The sequence below is a fragment of the Manis javanica genome, chromosome 7 (assembly GCF_040802235.1).
Source record: "Manis javanica isolate MJ-LG chromosome 7, MJ_LKY, whole genome shotgun sequence".
Lineage (NCBI taxonomy): Eukaryota > Metazoa > Chordata > Mammalia > Pholidota > Manidae > Manis > Manis javanica.
Window position 1 is genome coordinate 125192060 of NC_133162.1, and position 6000 is coordinate 125198059.

Below are 6000 nucleotides of genomic sequence, written 5' to 3' on the forward strand. Positions count from 1 at the left end.
GGAAAAAGTTAGTAAGATTTGATGCCTAAGTAAACATGAGAATTAAGGGAAAGGAATTAAAAACAACCCATAGATAGTAGACAAGGAGTTTGTGAAATGGCAATATCATTAACACATGGGGTAGTGGAAAGTGAAGATGGTTTGTGGTAAGGGAATCATGATGGGCTCAGGGCTAGACAGGTTGTCTTTTTGTTGATGGAATATATAAATAAAAGCCATATATCCAACAGGGAGCTAGGAATAGATTTCCCAGGAGATCATCCTCACAGAGGTAATAGCGTGTTTTGGACACCTCCACCTGTATATCCCACTGACACATCACACTCTACATGCCTAACACTGAATTCTACTGTCATTCACAAACACAAAGCTTAATTTGTGTTTCTCTTCAAGGCTAATCATGCTTTTAAATACCCAGGCTACTAAACTCAGAGTCATCTCTGGCACCCTCATCTCCTGCCCTTCCATTACTACAAACAACTAGTCACTAAGGCAATTGACTGTAAGAGCAAAATATGTCATATATTAATTCCTATTGCCATAATTAATACTTGCATGATTTATTCCCTTAACTATCATCGTTTTGTAATGGATTTTCTTGTCACATAAATCTGTATTTTTCCACTGCCTACAGAATGAAATTTAGAGTCCCCCAGGAATGAACATACTTGTCCAGCTTAGTCACTGAGAATATCTACACACACCCAACCTGAGAACTCCACCGGCTTCCTTGCCTTACTTTAATGATGCCAGGCTTTTCTATGCCTGCGGTGCCTCTATTGACGCTGTCCCATTATTTTGGAATAACTTTTTCCACTTAAGGAGACTCTTTCAAGTTCTGAGTCACATGCTAGCCCTGTTGTGAGAGCTTCTCTGACCTCGTGTTGCTTTTTTTTGAAAGCAAGAACCTGAACCAGGGAGGTGGGAGCAGACATGGGAAGAAGCAAAGAATGTAATAAAAACGTATGCAAAGGATTATGAGGAGGACGGACACAGAGAAAGGAGACGTTAAAGATAAAATGACAGTCTTGGCCAACCCCAGCTGCCTGGGTAGAATTATGGTATACAAAAAAAAAGGGGATGAATTTGGCTTTGAATATGTTTGGGTTGAGATACCAGCAATGAATCCAAATTGAGGATATAATTGAAAAGCCTTACAGAAATGGAAGGGGTTGCTGGGGCCAAAGAAAAACATTTGGAAATTATATGCAATGAGATGGTACCAACTGGGTGGGGAACGGAGGGCCAGAGTTGATCTCCAGAGAAGAGTCTGTTAAGGAGGCTCGGGTAAGGACAGAGCTACTAACATGTTACCAGGTAGAAAAGGATTCACCACTGAGGTTAATTTATATATTTTCGTTTTCCTAAAAGGTAATTTTTTTACCTTTAACCTTTTATGGGAAACTTCCAATATCTGAGATGTTGTGCTTCTGACTGAGGAAACTGCTGATACTTTGCTCAAACTGGTTCCCTTTTGATGAAAAATTCTGATAAGCAGTGGTATGAAAATTAGCCATTTTTCTTTCAGAAGAGGTATTACATTCTTATATGAGGGTATCTAACCAGAACCACCAGCAACCAAATATTAGGCTATTGAATTTAAATAGAAGTGGGTTAACAGGGGCTGGTTTTCACATAAGGAACTGGTCTCAACATATGGTTGGGGGTAGGGGTGGGGCACAGCTGGAATAAGATGTGCTGGAATGGATTCAACTTGACTGAATCATCTTTTGAAAGAACTTCTCTTTAGCATAGGAGAAGTTCTTTGTTGTTTTTAGAGGACTTTATTAAAATAAAAGTATACAAATACATGCTTGTTGTAAAAATAGTCTAAATCCACAAATATAGAAGTAAATATGAAAGCGCCACCCCAATAAACAATTTGGCATATACTGTTTAAGACTTTTCAGAATACATACATAACCATATCTATATATCTATATATATCTATATATATCTTTTCTAAATGTGACTTGCCCAGCTTCTACCATCTCATTTCCCTTAAAAATAACAAGCTAGAGCAGGTAAAAATTACATTAATAAAGATTGCATTTGTACAGCACATCCATATGCCTCTCATTTCAGATGCAGTGTATCCTGGACTCTCACTCTGATGTTCAGAAGTAGACAGGGTAGGATTATTAGTATCAGTTTATAGAAGATGCCATTTGTCCAAAGCTACTTGTGCTGAATAAGTTATGTGTGAACTTGGGTCCTACATACCAAAGCAGCTTATTTTACACTCACAGTTTCCCCTCAAGGGGAGCTGCACATCCAGGTTGCCCCAGCCTCAGCTAAACTGTCCTACAGAGCATACAGCTCAAAACTGAGATCGACACACTTTTCAACATTGCCATGCAGTTACCTAGTTTTCTTTAAAGGAGAAAGGGGTGGCTTGCCAGCTCGATCTGTCAAATAATTAGATCACATCTTGAAGTGATGACAATGGCGGGTACAATGAAAAATCTACAGGACTCCACACTCTATGTAACCCAGCTAATAAATAATGCTGGCAATAGACATGTCCACTATTGGACCATGTGTTGTTAAAAAAAAGTAAGCTGACAGGTCCAAAATGGAGTCGCTTATGCTAAGCTCTATGTCACCAAACTGCTGCTTAACTGACAGTTTTGGCTCTCCCAGAAGTAGAATCTTAAACTAGTCAGTCAGGAATCAATCACCTTATAAGCACTAGTCAGGGAATCTGCCTGATAGAGCCCTGGTACCCCCTAAAGGGAAGTAACCTTGTAATAACCAATCCACTTTTTGCCTAGTAAAAAACCCTGCTCCCTTCTGCCTATAAGTTCTTCATTTTATGTAGGTCCTCAGAGCTCCTTCCTGTCTGTTAGATTGGATGCTGCCTGATGCGAATTGATTTTTTGCTCAAATAAACTCTTAACGTTTTTAATATGCTTTAGCTTATCTTTCAACAGTTCCAATGAAGAGAAACTTTGGGGGAGATGTCAGATGTGGTCTAGCAGAAAGAGCACTACTGTATTTCATTTCCGAGAAACATATTTTTTTCTCCACATTTTAATACCAAGAAATAGGCATTCATCCATCATACATATCCATGGGTCTTTGATTTGGTAAAGAGCAGTAAATTCAGGCTCATTAAAACTAGATGCTTGTCTAAACTCTTACATATCCCCATCTTAGGCAGGTCGTTTAACCTCCCAGTGTTGTGAATGTAAAGTGACACGCATAAAGCCCACTACAGGCTACACAGGAAGTGCTCTTGATAATAACTAACATTTATTTAGGGTTTACTCTGCTGCAGTTACTGTTCTTAGCACACTGAGGGGATTTTCTCATTTAATCCTCACAATGAACCTCTTAGGAAAGTCCTATAAATATCCCAGTTTCGTAGATGAGCAAAGGGAGATTTTGAAAGTTCAAATGCATATAGTTCTAGGTTAAAATCTGGTTAAGTGGCAATGCTGAGAGTTCAGCAAGGTAGTACAGGCCGGAGCCTCCCCAACTGACCCCAATACAATTGACCTACTTGCTGTCTAGGATTTCACATAATTGTCCTTTAGTTTTCCTTTTTCCTTTTTTATTACTCGACAGGTTCACAAACTGATTCTGATTTATATAAACTCAGATGCCTTCAGGATTATGAACATGCAGCTGGTGAGGGATGGCGAACAACATAATTCTCATTGTGTACACGCACGCGCACACCCCCCCACCACACCACACACATACAGTAGCAAAATTATTAAACAACACATCATATTAAACAAACCAGAAAAGAAAAACAAACAAAACAAAACCACCTTGGACTGGCTCTTTTAAAAAGTAAAGCAATTAAATTTATTGGAATTCCTTGCAATATCCAAAAAATGTACTGACTTCAGCTACTGGTTTGGGAACTTCTGTTAGGTTCCCAAGGAATAATCAATCTGCGTTCCAGAAGGATGACAACCAACCCGCAAAAAGTTCAGTCAAGCCAAAGGAGGCGGTGAAGAGGGGAAGTTAGCCCCGATGGATCCGTAACTTCTCAAAGAGAAGGACTCCAAAATGTGCTGTTAGTGGAGCACCTCCTATCGAACACGAGGTACTTTCTCGTCTCAGGCCTTACACCATGCCTTCCATCTTTACCTTACACCGTTTCTGAGAAGGAGGGATAGTGTTCCATTTTATAGATTACCTGACTGAGGCTCTAGGGAGTAATTTGTCCAAGGCTTTCAAAGACTCAGCTTTTCCAGTACATTCATCTAGGGGCACAGATGGGGGTATCACGGCACCAGTGAACACCCTCAGTTGTTCTTTTCAAAGCCCTGAATTTGACTTCATTAATAGTTCTGTGCTCTGTTTCTTCACCTCACAATTCCCCCAAACCTGGATCCATGCCTGTACGGGAGTCAAAAGGCTGTGACAAAAGCCATCTTGGACAAATCAGCCTCTGATTCCAGCTCCTTCCCAAACACCAGGAACCCCAGCCAGCTCCAGGACTGTGGGACTGTATACATACTGCATTTCTCCTGGAAGCCCTCCCTGAAATTTAGCGTTTAATTCTCCCATGCTGGTTCACCACGCAGAACTGCTTGGAGGGCAACGTTGCCTATATTTTTACAGCTTTGGTGTTTTCAATTAATTGCAAAGTTGCCCCTAGCCTGCAGGAAATGAGATGCGGAAGGGAAGGGGAGTGGATCTCTCCCAGACCTCTACAACTCTCAGATGATTCTAACAGAAGCAAAAACCCTCTTTAGCATTTGAAAGGGAAGGCAATTGTATTACTAAGCCTCCCTCAACCGCCTCCAGACTTTCCTCAGCCAGAGAACAAAGACAAAAAAAGCAAACACCACTTCACACCATTATTCCCTGGAGGTTAAAAGAGACCTCCCACTATACAAAAGTCCTTCTAAAGGTCGGCTTGGGAGGGTATTGAGGAAGGCACTGGCCGGGAACAAAACACGTGCTATCACTCAGGCGGGATGCTTCTGTTCTCCTTTCGGCACGTGCATAGGGTACATCTGTCAGAATTGGACGTTTTCATCCCCAATTTGCTGGTGGTCAAATTATACTTCCTTTGCCCTCCTCTGTCTTTTTCAGATTCTTAATTCCAGTTGAACTAAGAAAGCAGGGCCACCCTGAGCCAGGACAACTCCCTGGTGCTGATTCATTCATAGTCAAGTCAACAGCCCCTCACGGAGTGCATAACGTGTAGCAAGCACCGTGCTAGGAGCTGCTGGAACGTTGCAACCGTGTAAGAGCTGATGCCCTTGTCTGAGAACTTCAGTTCAAAGGGGAAGCCTGACATTCAACAATGAAATGCACACTCCATTATTTAAGTACAACCGGGATAAATGTTGGGAGGAGCACAGTGTGCAAAGAAAGCTTAATATGAGAGAGGCTGATCTCATCTGGGCTGTAAGTAGAGGGTGCTTCTTTGAGGAAGTGACAAGAGTAGGACTTGGCTGTGAGCCAGGGCAGCTGAGATCGTGCTGGGTGTTGGGGGTAGTAGGCAAAAAGTCCCTGACTTGGAAAAAGATGTCCTGGCACAGGGATTGGGAGAAGACTCATGTGGCTAGAGTCCAGAGGGCAAGCCAAAATGCGTCTGGAGTCTTGGCTGGAGGGGACCTTCTGGAGGGCTTTGCATTCTGTAGGTTTTTGCCTTCTATCTACAAACAGTGAGGAGTTGGTTACCCGATTTAATGAGGGAAGTGACTTAGGAAGTTTGCAATATATAGAATGAGTTTTAGAGTGTCAGACACTGGTTTAGGGAGACCAGTTAAATTAAAAAGCTATGCCAAAAAGTAGGATGAGAAGTTCTCAAATTTTAATGAATCACCTGGAGATTTGGTAAAAATGCAGATTCTGATTCAAGGAGTCTGGGTCAGGGCCTGAGACCAGCGGCCAAACTGCTGGTCTACACTACCAACACTTCAGTAACAGAGTTTTAGATCAAGGTATTTGCAATGGAGATGAAGAAAAGCAAACAAATATGAGAGCCATTGAATAGGAAGTCTTGCAGGTCTCTGACCTGGGCAACTT